The sequence below is a fragment of the Hyperolius riggenbachi genome, chromosome 3 (assembly GCF_040937935.1).
Source record: "Hyperolius riggenbachi isolate aHypRig1 chromosome 3, aHypRig1.pri, whole genome shotgun sequence".
In the NCBI taxonomy this organism is placed as follows: Eukaryota; Metazoa; Chordata; class Amphibia; order Anura; family Hyperoliidae; genus Hyperolius; species Hyperolius riggenbachi.
In genome coordinates this window covers 458,620,848-458,644,166 of record NC_090648.1, presented here as the reverse complement: position 1 = coordinate 458,644,166, position 23,319 = coordinate 458,620,848, and the positions used below count along the sequence as shown (strand labels likewise).

Sequence of the window (23,319 nt, the reverse complement as noted above, 5' to 3'; positions counted from 1 at the left end):
TCGCTCCCCCGGCATAGGAAAACGACGCAACGCCCTAAGGCGTATTGCGGTCCTTAAGGCATCCACTTTGCCGCCGCCCATGGGCTGTGGGCGGTCGGCAAGTGGTTAAATAAGGCTGCTTCCCCTCTCGATCTGGTCGAAACAGTCAACCCCCAGTCGGGAACCGTCTCTGCAGGCTTGCCGTGGGGCCGGGTTCTTGACATTATTGGTGGCAGTGGTGGGATCGCTTAGTACATTAGTACTAAGCTCCCTATCCTATGCACTAAAGGCTGGAAGCTGTTAGAAGTGACTAGCCTACAGAAGTCTACTCAGTGCAGAATCTATATACTTTTTTTTCACAAAGGTACACACTTGGCATTTTGCTTCCCCTCCCCCCTTTTTCTTCTTTTTGGTAACCAGCTATAAGAAACAGAATCAAAACGACTTACTCAACCTGTGTGAGCACATAGGCATAGAGACGGTGAGAGGCTAGACTAAGGAGCAGTTAGTTCGTGCCCTCGAGGAGTATGATGAGGCAGAGCAAGCCCGCGCTCCAACGCCAGCAGATACAGCAGATGAATCGCTCCCGCCACAGGATGCGAGTGGAGACGATGTCCTGGATGATCCACCGAACACGGAGATGGCATCTCTGGAAGCTGATCTACAACTACTGAACTCGGCTGATCCAGAACTGCGCCTAAAGCTGATTCTACTGCATCGACAGGCAGAGGAGGGAAGATCTAAACGGCGACACCAGGCCGAGAGTGAAAGATGCCAAGCCGAGAGGGAAAGTACTGAGCTTCAACACAAGCTGGAGCTGGATAAACTTCAGCAGCAGAATAGGTCTGCTGCACCCGCAGAACGCAAAGGTGAGCGAGTCCACAAAATCCCCCTGGATAAGTTCCCCACTATGGACAAGGACTCTGACATAGACACTTTCTTACAGGGGTTTGAAAGGACTTGTCGTCAGTATGGGATACCCCGAGAGCAGTGGGCACGGTATCTCACCCAGGGCTGAGAGGCAAGGCCCTGGAGGCGTTTGTGAGCCTTCCACAGGAGGAAGAAGAGGACTATGAGGCCATTAAAAAGGATATTGCTAAAAGAAATCACCTCACGCCAGAAGTGTATCGAAAATGTTTTAGTACAGTGCAGCGAGGTCCTAATGACAGCTACTTAGACCTTGCCTGTGGCCTGCGCACTGCATTCCAGCAGTGGGTGAAGGGACTGTCTGTTGAAACCTTGCCCTGCAGGAACTGATGATCAAGGACCAGTTCCTACACACTTGTCCTGCTGAGGTCCGGCTGTTTGTGCCGGATCGAGAGCCAAAGACAGTGGATGAGGCTGCTGAGGTTGCCGATTCCTACACAGCCCATCGAGTATCCGAGTCCCGGAGGACTACTACACCCAGCTGGAGGGCAGAACAGATCACTAAACCTGCTTCGCCCATCACCTAGAGGAGGCAAGCACCACCGTCCCCTGGATTCAATCCACCAAACACTGATACCCGGAAATGCTTTGTATGTGACAAGGTGGGTCATATCAGTGTGACTTGCCCAGAAAGGAAGAGGGAGGCCCCAAAATCCAGTGAGGCCCCAATCCGCAGTGAAGTCCAAGCTGTTTTTTGTGCTATCAGGAATGCCACTAGCTATGCAGAGAATCTGCAGCTTGTCACGGTTGGGGGTACAGTTGCCTCTGGACTGAGAGACACTGGAGCAGAAGTGACTCTCATACATCCCCAGCTTGTAAACCCGGAGCAGTATATTCCTGGTAAGATGATTTGTGTTAAAGGAGTTGGGGGTGTCACCGCAGCCATACCCACCGCATTGGTCCACCTGGATTGGGGGGCCGGCAGCGGAATGAAAGAAGTTGGGGTAACTGATGAAATCCCCACCAACGTGTTGCTGGGTACTGACCTGGGATGGTTAGTAGCCTGTTATGAGCCTAATCTAACCCCCGTGGAGCCTGCATCCCCATCAGAAGTCCCGGACTCATGTAAGGTACTGTGTGATAACTCTTTGCAAATGGGGGGTGCTGGTGAGTCTCCAAGGGATAAGGACTGTGTACTAGGAGCAAGCCCTAGTAAGTCTCCAGTGCCTAGACCTGGAGTGGGACATGTTGATACAGAGAATGCAGAAACTGATGATGTTATTTATGATGCACGGACTATCGATGCAATCGATGCAGGAACTGTTGATGCTACTTGTGAAGTGCTTAATAGCGATGTGTGTAATGCTGCAGATAATGTTGATGTTGTATGTGATGTTCTTAATGACAATATGTGTAAGGCAGAAAATGTTGATGTCATGTGTTGTGCTACATAATGCTATGTGTCATGTGGACACTCCATCAGCTGCAGGAGTAACCAGCAGTGTTCGCTGGTCTGAAGGGGCAAATGGCACCAGGCCAGATCCTTCCCCTGAAGATAATTTTAAGATCAAATGTAATGTGATGAGCGATGATATGTGTAATGCAGACACTCCCTCAGCTGCAGTGGTAACCAGCAGCACTAGTGGGTCTGCAGCGGAGGGACTGTCCACTGAAGGGACTGATGTTGCCGGGTTGGCAGCATCAGCTTCGGAACCAGGCACTGGAGGCCCAGGGGCCTTTCAGTTTGCAGCCTCCCTGGCGCATGTGACGGACAGCACTGAGCTCTCTGGGGCTGTTCGATTTGACAGCAGCCCAGAAGAGCTTAGGGGGCTGGCCAGCAGGTCACCAGCTGGGACGGGCGGGCTGAGAGGGTTCTGGGAAGTTATTCCCTCTGAGCCGTCAGAGGTGGAGGAGGCAGACCGTCAGATAATTATACCCCAAAAGGACAGAGAGGTAACTCCTGCCTGCCACCAGAGCAGGGACAAGATCCTCCAGCACCCAAGGCTGAGACACCAAAGTGCGCCCCTCGATCCCTCCCACCCCAGCTGTCACACACTGATTACTATTAGACTAAGAGGGCCACAGGGCCCACAACCTCCCCAACACCTTAATATCTAGTTATCTTGCTTGCAGTCACTGCTATGTATCCCATTTTCTTATTTCTTTCTGCTTCATACACAATTAGGAATGACAGCTGAATGAATTGTGCGCCCCATCCTACACTGCGCCCTGAGGCTGGAGCCTCTCCAGCCTATGCCTCGGCCCCGCCCTGCCTGCCACTATAGAAAAAGTGCGGGTAGTGACTGTCGATACCCTTCACCAGCTGCGGCACTATCTCTATGGTCGCGAATTCATGGTCGTCACTGACAATAATCTCTCTGGTTGGTTACGTCAGGTTGCCGGGGGCAATGACACATTGCAGCACCAAGGCCTAGTTTTTCAGCAAGGTAGCTTGGAGCTAACTGCCAGGTGGGGAATCCTCCTGAGAATGCTAAGGAGTTACCCCACCGGGCTAGGCCTCTTCAGTTTAGGCGCTGGCAAGACGATTCGTGGGAATCATCTGCGGTGCGCCATTTTGAAAGAGGAGGTGTCATGTTGTGTATAATATAACAGCCATTTGAATGTGTATCTTGTGGAAGTCATATATTTTTCATTTTATGTCTGCTGTGTACTATGTCATATATGTAGGTCTGTTAGAGACAGCCTGGCTGCTGAGGTTCGAAGAATGGTAACCTGGAAATTGGAAGTGTGCACCTCTCAAAAAGGAATGTAAATCTGATTTTCATAGACCCGCTACGTTGAATAGCCCAAGGAAACCTGGACATTTAATTAGGAAATCTCTACCTAGCCTCTAACCAGGAAACTCTTAATTAAACAATTACCCAACCAGTTGGGCTGAAGGTGTGTGCATCACTTTGAACTCTGTATACATGTAAACAGCTACTGTGAGAGAACGCAGAAAAGCCACCACGTGTGCTGCTAAGGAAGTGGCTGATTCCGCGTCCAATGCGGCGGTTTGCACGCGGAAGCATGCGTCTGGTAACAGGGCAGAACGCGGAAAAGCCGCCGCATGTAACAACAGTAAGGCGGCTGGTTCCGCGTCCAGCGCGGCGGTTTGCACACGGCAGCGTGTGTCTGGTGTGGCTGAGTCTGTTAGTGCACACAGGCTTAGGAATACGTGCGCGCGCGCTGAGAGGCAGAACTCTTACACTGGGCAAGGAGAGATCAGCTGATCACGCTGATCAGCTGACTCCAGAGCAGGTTACTATTGGTTGATCAATTAGGGGTGGTGCGGAGAGCACTACTCCATATATAGTTACTGCTGGCCAGTCTCAAGTTGTCTGCCGTTGCAATCACTACGTGGAAGCACTCAGACCTTAGTCAGATCCAACAGTGTGTTTGAACCAGGTGGACCTGGGAATTCACACTGAGCCAGATTACTTGTACTGTTATTCTGTTTATGCTTAGACTAGTTCCAGGGTGTAGAGACCACAGACCTCACACCCAGACTAGGGAACTTGTGTTATCTATCTGTTATACTTCAGACTAGTTCCAGGGTGTAGAGACCACGGACCTCACACCAGACTAGGGAACTTGTGTTATCTATCTGTTTCATCAGACTAGTTCCAGGGTGTAGAGACCAAGGACCTCACACCCAGACTAGGCATTGTTGATATCTGTTATGACTTACTGCTTTCCTGACTATCCCTCTGATCTCTGATTCGGTACCTCGCATATCTAATTTTCCGTTGCCAGACCCAGCTTGCTTTGGATACCGAATCGGCCTTCTGTCTTTGTGCTTTGTCTGTCCGTGTGTTGCCGACCTGGCATGCCCGACCTCAAGAGCTATCTCTCCTCTTAAGAGATAGTCTCTAGATCAGATAATGACATCCACCTTCAGGTGTCACTCACACTCTGGTCCTTCACATCACCAGCCTGACTCCACCCCTTGGAGAGTCTCAGGCTGCTGGAAGGTTTCTGTGCCCTCAAGAGCAGTATTCCTTTACTGCCTATGATCACCTGCTCAGCAGGTGCATTACTCAAAGTACTACTGTTACACCAAACACTCACATACCTATAGGTGTCCAGAGGTTAGCAATATATCTGTATTATCGGTGATTCTGCAGATCATCAATAATCAGGTATATATCTGCATTCTTGGTGATACTGCAGATCACCAATAATCAGATTCTCTCTGCATGCTGACACCAATCGTTACAGAACGGCAGACCAAAACCAAATGGACGCACTCTGCAGCCGTCTTGATGCACTCACCACCTCGGTGGAAAATTTCACCTCAGTGCTGGACAGTCATCAGACCCAGATCAATGCCTTGTCTGGGTCTGTGCAAGCCCTACAGACGGCTGTGGATACAGTGCGATCTCCTCCTAGCACAGACATACGCATTTCTGTACCTGAAAGGTTTTCTGGCCACAGATCTGACTTTCGGAACTTTAAAAACCGAGTGTTATCATACTTTGAGTTGAGACCTAGTTCTTCAGGAACTGTAGCACAATTACATTTATCAAGACACTATTGTCAGGAGATTCCCAGACTTGGGCATATAATCTCCAGCCAGGTGATAGCGCGTTGGCCTTGGTTGAGGCATTTTTTGAAGCTATGGCTATAATTTATGATGACCCGGACATTGCCTCTACCGCAGAGCGGAAGTTCAAGACATTGCGGCAGGGCAGAGATCCAGTTGAAAATTACGCAGCCGAATTCAGGAAATGGGCAGTTTCAGCCAGATGGGGCTCATTTGCATTATTATACTGTTTTTTGTCAAGGCTGTCAGACGCGGTCTCAGAGCTAATGTTGGGTCATCCTGAGCCCAAATCCATCAATGAAGCCATTTCATTGGCCATCAGAATTGATCGTCGCTTACGATACTAAAGACAGACCCAGGGTAGGAACAATGTGAGATACTTGTCCTACGCAGCGTCTCCTTCTTTTCCATCTCCACCTGCTTCACCCCCCTCCCCCCCCCCCCGGAACCAATGCAGATTGGTCGGTCGAGATTGTCTCGGGTGGAACGGAGACGCAGAGAAACAGAGCAGCTCTGTCTATACTGTGCAGAGGGGGGTCATAAAGTGCAGAATTGTCCCAAGAAGTCGGGAAACGCTGCCGCCTAGGTGTAGTCAGAGGTAATACCCTAGGCACGCAGTCATTACCTCTAGATGATAAACGTTTTCTTCTCCCTTGTACTATATCCTGGCAGGATAAGACAGAGACTACTGAGGCCTTCATAGATTCTGGCTCAGCAGCTAATTTTATGGATTATGAATTTGCTAAGAAATTGGGGATTCCGATCTCCCCACTAAAATAACAGATTCGGGTCACTGCAGTGGATGATTCCCCCCTGCAGAGTAACCATCCTCTCTCCCAGACCCTAGTCTTGGGGGTCACAATAGGGGTGTTGCATAAAGAAAGTTTACCATTTTTTGTGTTACGAATGGCAACCTCCAGGATCATTCTTGGCATGCCATGGTTACAAATTCACTCGCCTCAGATCAATTGGGCTACGGGTCAGCTAACAAGCTGGTCTGCCCATTGCTATCATCATTGTCTAGCGAAAGTAACCTTTGGTAAGACCAAGATTCACATGGAGGGATTGCCAGATCAGTATTCAGAATTTGCGGACGTGTTTTGTCCCAAGTCAGCAGATAAACTTCCTCCACACCGTCCTTTTGACTGCCCCATTGATCTCAGGTCTGGTTGTATGCCCCCTAGAGGTCATCTCTATAATTTATCTGGGCCAGAGAAATTGGCCATGCAGGTGTAACCCTGTGTGCGTGTCATTGCAACGGACACACACACCAAGGGTTAAATATGCATTAACTTTTTGTGGGGAGGGCTGCTACAAGGGGAATCTGCAGGTTCCGCCAGGGGGAGCCCATGAGCAGGAAAGAGGAGAGAGAAGCTGGGCATGTGCAGGGTGGAAGTAACAGGTTTTTGGCAGTTGTAGGCTAGTGAGGGGGAGGAGTCAAGTAGCCGTGGAGACTGAGCTGATGAGGCAGCAAGATATAAGCTTGATTTGTGAGGAGATATAGGAGAGAGACAAGAAGAGACCAGCTATTGGTGAGACAGTCTGAGCAAGGCAGAGCCACAGACAAGTGAGCACTACTGAAAACTAAAATAAGGAAGAGAGAGAGCTGCAGAGACATTACATGAGAGGAGAGAGATCATTCACAACTACAGGCAGGTAAAGAGCAACAATACTGGAGAGATAAGCCAGAAGAGAAACAGTAAGCAATAAGAATGAAAGACAAGGATATTAAAATGTACCTGTAACAGAGAGAGATAACAGAAACCAGCAGAGACATTACAGTGACACAGAGACAGCAGGACAGCAAAGCATACAAGAGTGAGACAGAGAAACAAGTGAAAAGCAGTGAAGACTGCAGTGCAGTGTCTGAAGAGATTGTGTGACAACAGCTGTCAGACAAAATACAGTGGAGAGAGCGGTGCTTCTTATATGTTAAGTGATCATTCACAATCATCAATTTCACATATTCTGTCCTATCCTGGATGTTGCTAGGTAACCGCCAGACATTTCTCTAAGTTTCCTTCTGTCCTGTGCAAGAATTCAGGTCCACTTTAAAAAGACAGTGGTGAAGAACTGTCAGCTAGCGGAGCGCTGTGTGAGGAAAATGCTGGCAAGTTCATGCAAATAAACTGTATCACATATATGTTTCCTGAACTAGCCCTGATCCTAGCAGGCGGATGTATACAGAGGCCTACCTATACTCATCTGCTAAGAAGAAGTTTATGAATGTGTTTTGTCACTAAACTTTTTTTATCCATATGATTTAATACAAATATTTCTTAAAAAGAACTTAATTGGTGTCTGGAGGATTTCTTTGCAGTTCAAGCATTATAGAGGTGTTACATTTGGCGTAGTCGGCAGGATGGACGCTCATGCAGCGGAGGTTTCACCCCTGTCAGAGTCTTCCACTTCAGCAGCTGGAGAAAGGGCCATGGCTGTACCCTCTGCACTAACAATGACTGCCATGGGAATGCTAGCTGTGTACTTACCAAAGTTTAATGGTTATAATGTGATCCTAAGAGAGTGGAGTGAAAGAATCCAGAGTGCTGTGCTGGCTTATAAAGTGCCCATAGAGCTGCAGATGGAGGTAGCGACAACTGCCCTAGAAGGAGATGCTCGTAGAACAGTGATAAATGCAAATCTGAGAGCTCCTGTTCCGCTGGAGGACATTATTTTGGTGTTAGAAGAAGTGTATGGTGATCCGTCTGACACGCACGTATTAAGAAAGAGGTTTCTGGAGCGCAATCAAAAAGAAAATGAAACATTACCACAATATGCTAATGCACTGAAGGAATTGATGGGAGCTCTGCACAAGAGAGAGGAAGTGGATGGAGTTAATAACCCTGCAGATGATACTACTTGGTTGCGAGATCAATTTGTTTTAGGAATCAAAAGCAATTTCGTCCGTCAAGCCCTGAAGCAAAGATTGGAAACAAAACCTGATCTTGATTTCCTTAAGCTGCAGAATTTGGCTATCAAATATGGGCAAGAGGAAGAACCATTTCAAATGTCTTTTCTCCATCGAGAGATGGCTGGATCTAGCAATACCTACCTCCCTAAAGAAGATACGAGTGAACAAACAGAGAAAGAGCTAAAAGAGTTAAGAGTGTCCATACAAGAAATAAAGGAGGAACTGGTTCACCTTAAAAACAACTGTCTAGGACTCGGGCCATCACAAAAATGTAGACAAACTCCAGAGGAAAGAGAAGAAATTAAAGAAATTGTGAAAACTATGAGTGAAGAAGTTTCTGTGTTAAAGCAGCAATTGAGTCTGTCACGAAGCATATCTCCAAATGACATAACCATAGATAGGTATCCTGTACGTAAGTGTCGAACTGCAGAAGACATCCAGCAGGCCCATGTTAATCATTTAGGAACTTTTGTGGGGTGTCAGATGGCCAAACCATTAAAACAAGTCAGAAGAAGATGGAAGAAAAATCTATGGAAAATGGAAAAGAATATCTTGGCCAGTAAGGTCTTGGGTACTGTAAGTTGGTTTAATATGAAACGAGGTTATGGATTTATAACCCGGAAGGACACTAAGGAAGATTTGTTTGTACACTGGACTGCTATTAAAAAGAACAACCCATGGAAAATTCTGTTTAGTGTGAGGAGTGGAGCAATCGTCCAGTTTGATGTTGTGGAAGGAAGAAAAGGAAAACAGGCCGCTAATGTGACTGGACCTGGTGGTACTAAAATTCAATGCAGTGGATATGCTACAGTATGCAAACAGTTTCAGTCGTATGGAAGTCGAAGTAATTGCTCCCATGGTGGAATGTCCAATGACCAACAAGAAGAAGAACATCAGTCCTCCTGGAGGTGTCCCAGTGTACCATATCATTGTAGAGCTTCGACAATTAGACATCCACCTATCAAGGTTGCAACACTGAGAGAAGAACCTAGGAGTTTTGATATATCAGAGAAAGAAGAGCTAAGATGTTCTATATCATCAACGTTGGAACAGGATTCTAGATTGAAACATGTCCAGGGTTCACTTCCTCCTAAATTGTACAGTACATTCTTTGATAGTAAAAGATCAATGAAAGATGGAAATAATGAGCAAGAAGGAAATTATCTGGACTCCTGCAGAAAAAACAAGCCTGTAGTAAACCAGTACTCTACTCAGATGGCTGATCCTAAACAACTTTCAGAGAAGACTGAAGATGGATTGATACAATGGAAAATGGAGCCTTCTCGAAGAAAGGAGTTGGAATCATATTGGCAGCTGGTGCCCCAACCTCAACGGATCAAGCGCTATAAAAGGACTCTACATTCACCAGAAATCCTACAACTTACAAGCATCAAGGAAGCTCAAGACAAAGAGTTTGGGAATTCAGAGAAGGAATAGCAAAGATGTTCTACATAAACAGAACTAGACCACGAGTCAAAATGGAAAAATAATTTACCTTCACCGCTTCCTGAACAGTTTGGAACATATGTTGACATTGTGCTTTAGTTAAAAGAAAAATTGTAGGGACTACAATTTAAAAAAAGGGGGTGAATGTAACCCTGTGTGCGTGTCATTGCAACGGACACACACACCAAGGGTTAAATATGCATTAACTTTTTGTGGGGAGGGCTGCTACAAGGGGAATCTGCAGGTTCCGCCAGGGGGAGCCCATGAGCAGGAAAGAGGAGAGAGAAGCTGGGCATGTGCAGGGTGGAAGTAACAGGTTTTTGGCAGTTGTAGGCTAGTGAGGGGGAGGAGTCAAGTAGCCGTGGAGACTGAGCTGATGAGGCAGCAAGATATAAGCTTGATTTGTGAGGAGATATAGGAGAGAGACAAGAAGAGACCAGCTATTGGTGAGACAGTCTGAGCAAGGCAGAGCCACAGACAAGTGAGCACTACTGAAAACTAAAATAAGGAAGAGAGAGAGCTGCAGAGACATTACATGAGAGGAGAGAGATCATTCACAACTACAGGCAGGTAAAGAGCAACAATACTGGAGAGATAAGCCAGAAGAGAAACAGTAAGCAATAAGAATGAAAGACAAGGATATTAAAATGTACCTGTAACAGAGAGAGATAACAGAAACCAGCAGAGACATTACAGTGACACAGAGACAGCAGGACAGCAAAGCATACAAGAGTGAGACAGAGAAACAAGTGAAAAGCAGTGAAGACTGCAGTGCAGTGTCTGAAGAGATTGTGTGACAACAGCTGTCAGACAAAATACAGTGGAGAGAGCGGTGCTTCTTATATGTTAAGTGATCATTCACAATCATCAATTTCACATATTCTGTCCTATCCTGGATGTTGCTAGGTAACCGCCAGACATTTCTCTAAGTTTCCTTCTGTCCTGTGCAAGAATTCAGGTCCACTTTAAAAAGACAGTGGTGAAGAACTGTCAGCTAGCGGAGCGCTGTGTGAGGAAAATGCTGGCAAGTTCATGCAAATAAACTGTATCACATATATGTTTCCTGAACTAGCCCTGATCCTAGCAGGCGGATGTATACAGAGGCCTACCTATACTCATCTGCTAAGAAGAAGTTTATGAATGTGTTTTGTCACTAAACTTTTTTTATCCATATGATTTAATACAAATATTTCTTAAAAAGAACTTAATTGGTGTCTGGAGGATTTCTTTGCAGTTCAAGCATTATAGAGGTGTTACACAGGAATACATCCGAGAGAACTTAGCTAAAGGTTTCATCCGCCCTTCTCGGTCCCCGGCAGGGGCAGGGTTCTTTTTTGTGAAAAAGAAGGATGGAGGCCTCCGCCCATGCATTGATTATCAGGGCTTAAATAAAATTACAGTAAAAAATCGCTATCCTTTGCCTTTAATAGACGATTTATTTACTCAAGTCACCAATGCTAAGATTTTCTCGAAAATTTTAGACGACATACTAATCTTCTCGTCCAACCTCAGTCTCAGAGCACAGAAAGCATGTTAAGTTTGTGTTACGGAAGTTGAGACAAAATATGCTGTACGCTAAGCTGGAGAAATGCATTTTCGAAGTGACCTCTGTTGCCTTTCTGGGGTACATAATTTCAACCTCTGGCCTCTCTATGGACCCTGGAAAGGTTTCAGCTGTTCTGGAGTGGCACCAACCTGTGGGACTGAAGGCTCTCCAGAGGTTCCTGGGGTTCGCCAACTACTATAGGAGGTTCATAAAGGGGTACTCTATGGCGATCTCACCTCTCACCAGTCTCACAAAGAAAGGGGCAGATACTCATCACTGGTCCCCTGAGGCCCATGCTGCTTTCTCTACTCTGAAGAAATTGTTCTGTACTACACCCATTTTGAGACATGTCGACACCACCTTCCCCTTTATCGTGGAGGTAGATGCCTCAGAGGTAGGGGTAGGGGCTGTGCTGTCTCAGCGTTCTGGGTTGCAGGGAAAATTACACCCCTGTGCCTACTTTTCACGTAGGTTTTCACCCGCAGAGAAGAACTACGATATAGGCAATAGGGAACTTCTAGCCATTAAGTTGGCCTTTGAGGAATGGCGACATTGGCTAGAGGGTGCAGAACATACCATTACTGTCTATACTGACCACAAGAATTTGGGGTACATTGAGGGTGCTAAGAGACTTAGCCCCCGACAGGCCCGGTGGTCATTATTTTTCTCAAGATTCAGATTTGTAATCACGGATACCCCTGGTAGTAAAAACATAAAAGCTGATGCCTTGTCCAGATGTTTTGAGCCCGAGACAGCACAGCCCTCAGACCCAGAAACCATTCTTCCTCAGAAAGTGGTTCTGGCCGCCACTGAGACCTGGAGGGACTGGACAGAAACGTTGGGTCCGTTCCAACAGGATGTACCAGAGGGGAAGCCTGAGAGGGGTCATGTTTGTACCATTGCCTTTTCGTCTACAAATACTGCAGTTATTCCATTCCCACAAGAATGCTGGGCATCCCAGGGCCACCAGAACTCAGGACCTCGTTGCGAGATGTGCCTGGTGGCCGTCATTGGCAACTGACTGCAAAGAGTATGTAAGAGAATGTGCAGTGTGTGCTAGGAGCAAACCCTCCCGTCAGGCACCTGTTGGGACATTGCAACCATTGCCAGTCCCGAGTGAGCCATGGACCCATCTGTCCATGGGTTTTGTGGGCGAACTCCCCAGGTCTGAGGGCATGATGGTCATTTGGGTGGTAGTCGATCGATTCAGCAAGATGGCCCATTTTGTCCCTCTGAAAGGACTCCCCTCAGCCCAGGAGTTGGCCGATCTCTTCATCCAACATATTTTCCGGCTGCATGGTATTCCGGAAAATATAGTGTCAGATCGGGGAGTCCAATTTATGTCTAAGTTTTGGAGGGCATTCTGCCATCAGTTAGACATGGAGCTATCTTTTTCATCAGGCTACCACCCACAGACCAATGGCCAGACCGAGAGAACCAATCAGTCTCTGGAACAGTTTCTGAGGTGTTATGTGGCAGATGTTCAAACCGACTGGGTCAAATTCCTGCCATTTGCAGAATTTGCACACAACAATTTGAAAAGCTCCTCCTCAGGTTTTTCCCCATTCTAGGTGGTGACAGGAAGGTCACCTAAGTTTACCCCATTACCAGTGGCTGCCACTCCGTTTCCAGCCCTGGAGGATTGGCAGAAGTCCTTAAAACAGATTTGGGGAATGGTAGAAAGAAATTTGAGGAGGGCTTTTCAGAGTCAGAAGAAACAGGCTGATAAGAGACGTTCCATAGAGTGGGAATTCCTTCCAGGAGACTTGGTCTGGGTGTCCACACGACATTTGGCTCTGAAGCAACTGTCCCCCAAGTTAGGTCCCAGATTTGTGGGTCCGTTTCCAGTGACCAGGAAAACCAATGATGTCACTTATGCCATTGATCTCCCTACCAGCATGCGAGGTGTGAGATCGTTCCATGTGTCCTTGCTCAAGCCGGCAGTGCACGTGGATTCCGCTCCCCCCCCCCCTGTGTTGATTGATGACCAACCTGAGTATGAAATTGAGAAGATTCTAGACTCCCGGCTTGTGCAGAACTCCGTGCAGTATTTAGTGCACTGGAAGGGGTATGGCATTGAGGAGAGAACTTGGGTGCCAGAATGTTGCATGCACGCAGAGGAGTTGAAAAGGGAGTTCCATAACTTGCATCCTGAAAAGCCGGGCAGGAGATGTCCAGAGTCCACTCCTCGGAGAGAACGCAGAAAAGCCGCCGCGTGTGCTGCTAAGCAGGCGGCTGATTCCGCGTCCAATGCGGCAATTTGCACGCAGAAGTGTGCGTCTGGTAACAGGGCAGAACGCGGAAAAGCCGCCGCATGTAACAACAGTAAGGCGGCTGGTTCCGCGTCCAGCGCGGCGGTTTGCACGCGGCAGCGTGTGTCTGGTGTGGCTGAGTCTGTTAGTGCACACAGGCTTAGGAATACGCGCTGAGAGGCAGAACTCTTATACTGGGCAAGGAGAGATCAGCTGATCACGCCGATCAGCTGACTCCAGAGCAGGTTACTATTGGTTGATCAATTAGGGGTGGTGCCGGAGAGCACTACTCCATATATAGTTACTGCTGGCCAGTCTCAAGTTGTCTGCCGTTGCGATCACTACGTGGAAGCACTCAGACCTTAGTCAGATCCAACAGTGTGTTTGAACCAGGTGGACCTGAGCCAGATTACTTGTACTGTTATTCTGTTTATGCTTAGACTAGTTCCAGGGTGTAGAGACCACGGACCTCACACCCAGACTAGGGAACTTGTGTTATCTATCTGTTATACTTCAGACTAGTTCCAGGGTGTAGAGACCACGGACCTTACACCCAGACTAGGGAACGTGTGTAATCTATCTGTTATACTTCAGACTAGTTCCAGGGTGTAGAGACCACGGACCTCACACCCAGACTAGGGAACTTGTGTTATCTATCTGTTATACTTCAGACTAGTTCCGGGTGTAGAGACCACGGACCTCACACCAGACTAGGGAACTTGTGTTATCTATCTGTTTCATCAGACTAGTTTCAGGGTGTAGAGACCAAGGACCTCACACCCAGACTAGGCATTGTTGATATCTGTTATGACTTACTGCTTTCCTGACTATCCCTCTGATCTCTGATTCGGTACCTCGCATATCAGATTTTCTGTTGCCAGACCCAGCTTGCCTTGGATACCGAATCGGCCTTCTGTCTTTGTGCTTTGTCTGTCCGTGTGTTGCCGACCTGGCGTGCCCGACCTCGAGAGCTATCTCTCCTCTTAAGAGATAGTCTCCAGATCAGATAGTGACATCCACCTTCAGGTGTCACTCACACTCTGGTCCTTCCCATCACCAACCTGACTCCACCCCGTGGAGAGTCTCAGGCTGCTGGAAGGTTCCTGTGCCCTCAAGAGCAGTATTCATTTACTGCCTATGATCACCTGCTCAGCAGGTGCATTACTCAAAGTACTACTGTTACACCAAACACTCACATACCTATAGGAGTCCAGAGGTTAGCAATATATCTGTATTATCGGTGATTCTGCAGATCATCAATAATCAGCTATATATCTGCATTCCTGGTGATACTGCAGATCACCAATAATCAGATTCTCTCTGCGTGCTGACACCAATCGTTACAGCTACCTGTTGTTCTCAATAAACAATCAGGACTGACTGAGTCTGGCGGGAACAGGAAACCTCTGGAATGTGCATATCACAGCAAGCGGGGATTACAGAGGTCTTTGAAAACCATGGTGTCATCATCTAAGGAAGTTAGATGATTTCTGGATGTGAACATTGAGTAGCCCCAGGCTAGCCATCTTCCTATAAAAAAAATCAGCTAGGAAGATTTAGAGTTGTACTTCCCCAGGAGCTAGCAACACGCTAGAAGTGCCCCAGCTACTGGTCGGAACCGCGGGCTCCTCGCAACCAACGCTCTGCTCTGTATGCTGGTAACGTTTTATTCCCGTTTTTATTTTGTTTATGAGCAAACTGTCTTGTTGTGTGTCTTTGTAATTTTTACTTTGTTTTTGTAAATCTTTTGTATAAATTCCTGTCTGCACTGTTCCACTTTTTGGAATATTAAATATTTATTTAATAAGCCTGGCTTCTGATGTACTAACAGCTCATAGCCTAGGGAGAGACTGCAGTGTAATTTGTGTTACAAGTTCACTGATTGTACTGCTGGGATTGTGCCTTGCTATCATGTGATTGTATTGTGTGTGTGGCGTTCCCGTATTTTGGCCTAAGTGCACAGCTGACCCAAATACGAAAACGCGGGACTGAGAGCAGGCCACTCGACAGCAGAGTTGGAATTGTTGAAGTGTCAAGTAGGAGCTAGTGGTGGCAGCGAGAAGTGTTCTTGAGGGGTGACAGCCTTGTGTTAGCTTAAATAAGGCTGCTTCCCCTCTCGATCTGGTTGAAACAGTCAACCCCCAGTCGGGAACCGTCTCTGCAGGCTTGCCGTGGGGCTGGTTCTTGACAGTGAGTGCCTTGTGGAGGCTGTGTGGGTGTGAGTACTGGTTTCCCTGTCAGGGCTGGGTGCAGGTATTGTGCCATGTGGGTAGAAGTACTCGGTGCCAGCTATAGGGGGAAGGGATGCAGGTACTGGGTTTCATGTGGCTGTTTGATGCGAGTACTGATTGCCATATGGAGCCTGGGTGTGAATGTGTGAGTGAAGGGGTGGGAAGTTACTGTGGGTGCTGCTGTGGATGATAGAAGTGCTGCTAGGAAAGGGAGAGTTCACTGTAGGTTCTGGAGGAGGTAGAGGTCAGTGTTGGTGCTGGGGGAAGGGTAGGTTACTGTGAGTGCTCGGTAAGGAGAGGTCACTGTGGGTGCTGGGGTAGGTAGAGGTCAATGTGGGTGCTGGAGGAAGGGAAGGTCATTGTAGGCCCCCGTGTCCCCCCTGGCCTCCTGTGACCCCTCCTGGCCTCCTATGTCCTTTCTTGTCCCCCCTGGGTCCTCTCCTGGCCCCTTGTGTCCTTTCCTGCCCCACCCCATCCCCTCCTGGCCCCCACGTGCTCTGAAGTATCCCATTTTGGGGCGGCGAGAGATGAGCAGTCGACGCGTACATACCGATGCAATCGGCGCGGACGCAGAAGGTGCGTAGGCATCTAGATCAGATCAGTGTCAAACAGATCTGTTATTCAGAAAAACGGATCTGTTTGACACGGATCCAATCTGGACCGGCCCTTACTCCTAAAATTGGCCCTATACTACAATGGACATATGACTATGATAGAATTAGATTGTGAGCTTCTCTAAGGGACAGTTTGTTACATAACTACATATACTTTGTAAAGCGCTGCGGAAGATGTTGGTGCTATATAATTGCGAAATGATAATGATATGGCCTGGATTTGGGTTAAAAATACCATTTTAACTGCAATATCAAAAATAACCACCAGATGTCAGTAGAAGACTAATACATTTTAATATTTAACCAGTCTTCATTGTTTACCTGCATTTTTTATTGCATTATAAAATTAGCTGCAAAGACATGAAGTAGTGAGATAGTCTCCATTGCTGCTGCCCAAGGGTCTTGGGTTGTTACTACATCTTAGCTCTCTCCCTCCAGTACTGCACCCACCACAGCAAGTGTTGAGGTCACTCTTCTCATGGGTGGAGGGAGTCATGATGGCCACACTTGTTATATAACCTGTGGCAGATAGTCCCATTACAGTTTTGCTGGGGAGGGCAGGGTCTCATAATTTGCATTTACACCCATGTTATCTCAGGCCTGGTGCACACCAAAATCCGCTAGCAGATCCGCAAAATGCTAGCAGATTTTGAAACGCTTTTCCTTATTTTTCTGTAGCGTTTCAGCTAGCGTTTTGTGTAGCGTTTTTTGTGTAGTAGATTTCATATATTGTTACAGTAAAGCTGTTACTGAACAGCTTCTGTAACAAAAACGCCTGCAAAACCGCTCTGAAGTGCCGTTTTTCAGAGCGGTTCGCGTTTTTCCTATACTTTGGAGGCAGAAACGCCTCCGCAATCCAAAATCTGCAGCAGCCCGGGAGTATGCGTTTCTGCAAAACGCCTCCCGCTCTGGTGTGAACCACCCCATTGAGATACATTACCCAAGCGGATCCGCAGCCGCAATCGGATCTGAAAACGCTGCTGAACCGCTCTGGTGTGCACTAGGCCTCAGTCTGGATTTAAAATCTTTGAAGGTGGAAATTACTGAAATATGTTATAGGTAGCTTAATTTTTAAAGTGGACCTGAACTCTTGCACAGGACAGAAGGAAAACATACAGGATCTTCTCAAAAAATTAGCATATTGTGATAAAGTTCATTATTTTCTGTAATGTACTGATAAACATTAGACTTTCATATATTTTAGATTCACATACACACAACAGAAGTAGTTCAAGCCTTTTATTGTTTTAATATTGATGATTTTGGCATACAGCTCATGAAAACCCAAATTTCCTATTTCAAAAAATTAGCATATTTCATCTGACCAATAAAAGAAAAGTGTTTTTAAAACAAAAAAAGTTAACCGTCAAATAATTATGTTCAGTAATGAACTCAATACTTGGTCGGGAATCCTTTTGCATAAATGACTGCTTCAATGCGGCGTGGCATGGAGGCAATCAGCCTGTGGCACTGCTCAGGTGTTATGGAGACCCAGGATGCTTCGATAGCGGCCTTAAAGGGATACTGTAGGGGGGTCGGGGGAAAATGAGTTGAACTTACCCGGGGCTTCTAATGGTCTCCCACAGACATCCTGTGCCCGCGCAGCCACTCACCGATGCTCTGGCCCCGCCTCCGGTTCACTTCTAGAATTTCAGACTTTAAAGTCTGAAAACCACTGCGCCTGCGTTGCCGTGACCTCACTCCCACTGATGTCACCAGGAGCGTGCTGTGCAGGCCCAGTATGGTCTGTGTCTGCGCAGTACACTCCTGGTGACATCAGCGGGATCGCAGGCGCAGTGGTTTTCAGACTTTAAGTCTGAAATTCTAGAAGTGAACCGGAGGCGGGGCTGGAGCATTGGGGAGTGGCTGCATGGGCACAGGATGTCTCCGGGGGACGATTAGATGCCCCGGGTAAGTTCAACTCATTTTCCCCCGACCCCCCTACAGTATCCCTTTAAGCTCATCCAGAGTGTTGGGTCTTGCGTCTCTCAACTTTCTCTTCACAATATCCCACAGATTCTCTATGGGGTTCAGGTCAGGAGAGTTGGCAGGCCAATTGAGCACAGTAATACCATGATCAGTAAACCATTTACCAGTGGTTTTGGCACTGTGAGCAGTTGCCAGGTCATGCTGAAAAATGAAATCTTCATCTTCATAAAGCTTTTCAGCAGATGGAAGCATGAACCCGCTTTTGAACCAGAAACAGCGGCAGAAGCGCCTGACCTGAGCTACAGAGAAGCAGCACTGGACTGTTGCTCAGTGGTCCAAAGTACTTTTTCTGATGAAACAACTTTTACATGTCATTCGGAAATCAAGGTGCCAGAGTCTGGAGGAAGACTGGGGAGAGGGAAATGCCAAAATGCCTGAAGTCCAGTGTCAAGTACCCACAGTCAGTGATGGTCTGGGGTGCCATCAGGGTTGGACTGGGCCACAGTAGTACAATTTTTTCCCTCGGTGGGCCCCGCCTCCAGGTCTCTGGTGGGCCCCCCTTCTTGTCTGACAGAACTCCAATTGCTGCCTGCAGCACAAAAATTATCTTCTCAGTGCTGTAATCACTCATGCTGAGAGCAATGGCATGGTTAAGGAGCTGTAGGTCTTGATGCAAATTTTACAATGGGGTCCCCCAAGCACTCTATACATAACAATTGATACGACGCACCAAAACCTGCCAATGGCAACTATAGTGTCAGAGGTGCAAAAAGGGGATGGGAAATAGCTTGCTAATGATTACCGCTGTTCAAAGTATCTATAGAAGTGTAACGATCGGTGTAACAGAGAGGATCTGATTACCGGTGATCTGCAGTATCACCGAGAATGCAGATATATACCCGATTATTGATGATCTGCAGTATCACCGATAATCAGATATATCTCTAACCTCTGGACACCTGAGTGATAAGAGTGTTTGGTGCAACAGTAATACTTTGAGGAGAGCACCCGAGAGAAGGGTGCTAAACAGTGGGAGATACTGCTTGAGATCAGGTTCCTTCCACAGGTCTGAAGCTCCCCAAGGGGCGGAGCTAGGCTGAGAGTGGGAAGGACAGAACGTGAGTGACACCAATGAGGGAATGTCACTGACAGATCTGTGAACTATCTCTTAACAGGAGAGAAAGTTCTCGAGGTCGGACAGGCCAGGTCGTTAACACACGGGCAGATAAAGTACAGAGACAGTATACAGGTGCAGAATCCTTAGACCAGCAGAGTTTGGCAACAGAGTATCAGAATGACAAAGGTACAGAATCAGAGATCAGAAGAATGGTCAGGAAAGCAGAAGGTCATAACAGATAATCAACAATGTCTAGGCTTGAGTGTGAGCTCCTTGATTCTCCACACTCCAGGAACTAGACTAGATAATAATAATGATACAGAATTCCTAGACTAAGGTGTGAGTTCCTTGGCCATCAACACCTTGGAAACTGGTCTAGATAATAACATAGATAATAACACAGATAATAACAGAATTCCTAGGCTAAGGTGTGAGCTCCGTGATCATCAACACCTACGAAACTGTCTAATAAACACAGATACTGACAAGGTCTGAGTGCTACCACGTAGTGATCGCAACGCCAGACACCAGAGAAATGACCAGCACCCAGTATATATACGCCAGCGCTCTCTAGCGCCTCCCCTAAGTGCTGGACCAATGGAAGTTGCTGAATTTGTCAGCTGACCGGCTTGGTCAGCTGACTCTCTTCTGACTGTCATAAAGGCCCTGCCTCTCTGCGCGCGCGCGCGTCCTCCTGAACCAGTGTGGACTATCAGTCCCAGCTACACCAGACATGTGTTGTAATGTTTCTGCTGTGTTGAATTCGGAATCCGCCGCACCGCTCTCCGTGCGTGCGGCGTTTTCTCCGCATTCAGCATTACTGACAAGAGTAGGCCTATGCGTGCTACCTGCCGCGTCGGACGCGGAATCCGCCGCCCTGTTGTCTGGGCATGCGGCGGTTTCTCCGCGCTCCGACTGCGCGCCAGCTGCCATGTTGAACGCGGAATCAGCCGCCTTACTTTGAGTACTAGCGGCGGCTTTTCCGCGTTTCCTCACAAGAAGTGATTATTATGAGCACAGGACCAATAGAGAGGTAATACTGTAGTTGAGGGAGGACCCTTCGGGGCCCCTTTGGCCCAAGGGCCCTGATGCGGTCGCAACCTCTGCAAAGTAGGACATTACTTTATATTGAAGGAGAGGACTCTATGCAAAGTTTTGCTGGGCAGCAGTGTCTCTGAATTACAATGCTGCTAAGATCATGTACATTTGGCCCTGTCCATAATACATCATGACCACGCCCACCTTCCGGTGCATGGCCACGCCCTTTTTTCACCGCAATCATGGGATGTGTGGGCCCCAGGTTGAAATTTCTTTGGTGGGCCCCCAGTGTCCCAGTCCGACCCTGGGTGCCATGTCAGCTGCTGGTGTTGGTCCACTGTGTTTTATCAAGGGCAGGGGCAATGCAGCTAGCTATCAGGAGATTTTGGAGCACTTCATGCTTCCATCTGCTGAAAAGCTTTATGGAGATGAATATTTCATTTTTTAGCATGACCTGGCACTTGCTCACGGTGCCAAAACCACTGGTAAATGGTTTACTGACCATGGTATTACTGTGCTCAATTGGCCTGCCAACTCTCCTGACCTGAACCCCATAAAGAATGTGTGGGATATTGTGAAGAGAAAGTTGAGAGACGCAAGACTCAACACTCTGGATGAGCTTAAGGCCGCTATCGAAGCACCCTGGGCCTCCATAACACCTGAGCAGTGCCACAGGCTGATTGCCTCCATGCCACGCCGCATTGAAGCAGTCATTTCTGCAAAAGGATTCCCAACCAAGTATTGAGTGCATAACTGAACATTATTATTTAAAGGTTGACTTTTTTTTTGTTTTATAAAACACTTTTCTTTTATTGGTCGGATTAAATATGCTAATTTTTTGAGATAGGAAATTTGGGTTTTCATGAGCTGTATGCCAAAATCATCAGTATTAAAACAATAAAAGGCTTGAACTACTTCAGTTGTGTGTATTTGAATCTAAAATATATGAAAGTCTAATGTTTATCAGTACATTACAGAAAATGATGAACTTTATCACAATATGCTAATTTTTTGAGAAGATCCTGTAGATAGGTGCACCCTGTATGTATTTAGAGACTTTAGCCTGTCTAATTCCCTCTCACCTGTGACTAATCACAACTGTAATTTGATCTCTGAGCTGTGCCAGCTGGCTGTCTTGGCAGATCAGCTAATTTGTAAACAAAGGATGTTAACAATATGTCTGCTTCCATAAAAGCAGGAATTGGACACACTGCATATTTATTGCAGAATTTACATCAGCTGTAACAAAGAAATGTTTTCATTTAAGGCCTCTTTCCCACCAGGACGTTGCGTTTTAGGGGACGTTATAGGTCGCATAACGTGCCCCTAACGATACGCCTTGTGGTGGACGCTACCTAGAGCTGCGTTATGCAGCTCTTGGTGCGCCTTTTGTGTCCTATGCGCTGCGGAGACCACATGGTGTAGGTAGCCGGGTGGGTGGTTAGGTAGCCGAGTGGGTAGGTAGCCGGCAGGGTGGTTAGGTAGCCAGGTAGGTAGCTGGGTAGGTAGCCGGGTGGCCAGCCAATCAGCAGCCGCTCCAGGAAGTAAACACTGCAGTGCAGTGAATATTAAGTAGCCATGTGGCTGGCTACAATTGCGGACTCTCCCCGCCTCCTCTCCGGCCCAAAAAAACAAAAAAAACAAAACATAACTGAGCATGTGCACACAGTCTAACGCGGATAAAACCGCATAGCATGCTGCACTTTATTTGAACGTGTAGCGTTACACTGTAACGCAATGTGGGCACTGTGAACAGCCCATTGATTTTTCATTACTGTGCGTTGGGCCGCGTTACAGGCTGCACTAACGTGTGCCTGTAACGTCTTACTGTGAAAGCAGCCTAAAAGGTAATTATACATAACTGGGAGACTGATGACAGATGAGCTCTGTCATTCAAGGGGAGATGCTGCGCGTGCGATCTCCTGCAAAACACGCCCCCAGGACTTGACTTCAGCGTTAGGTGGTCCTGGAGGAGCCAATTGGCATGATGCGTTCATTTAGAGGTTAAAGCTACACAAAATTAAAAGGTTTGGGGTGAGCCAACAGATAGCAAGGGCTCTGTTAGATATAGTGAAAGTTGTTTTTACATTATTTATACTGTACAGTTATAATTCAGTATTCAGTACATATTGAATATTTTTCTATAAATGTTTTTGGATTGAGGAAATGATCATCTGAGTTTCCATGAATCCTCATGGTGAAATTCACTCTAGTATGAGTGCTGATGTATTGCTTTATTTGTAGTTTTACACAACACAACATAGATCAACAGATGAACGCACATGTCAATGTTATCTATAGGACCCACACAGATACTGTATGTCTATTTTTTAATGCATTCATAAAAAATTAAAAAAAAAGGAGAAAGAGAGAGAAAATGTGGAAAGAGCCCAAGAGCCAATATAGTGTAGTATGTTAATTAACCACAGGAGGGAGATAGATGAGAAGAATTGTACTCATAAACGTGTACCATTTCAGTTGGGGAAAACATAGCCAACCCCACCAGGGAAAATATCCTCTACTCGGGGTGGTTAAAAACTAACAGGCTACGTTTCCACTATAGCGTGACATTTTCACCTGCAAAAAATCGTATAAGATTTTTCTGATTGGTTAAAATTCGCATGTAAATTTTTACGCGTTTTTATGTGAATTTTCGTACGGGAAAATTTGCATTATTTAAATATAACATAATCTGCCTAGTAACAGCTTAGTCATGACTGATGACAACTTCCTGTAACCATGGATCTAATGCAAATTTTCCGGAAAGTAACGCGAAAATTCGCATTGCCTACACAAAGCATTGTACGCGATTCGTACGTGATGTCCGAAAAAATAATACAGGA

General features: G+C 46.8%; 1 pseudogene; it reads left to right on the top strand.

Moving 5' to 3' along the window:
- The first annotated feature begins 889 nt into the window (after window positions 1-889).
- LOC137562406 (uncharacterized) lies at window positions 890-2,300 on the top strand (annotated as a pseudogene).
- Window positions 2,301-23,319: the final 21,019 nt, after the last annotated feature.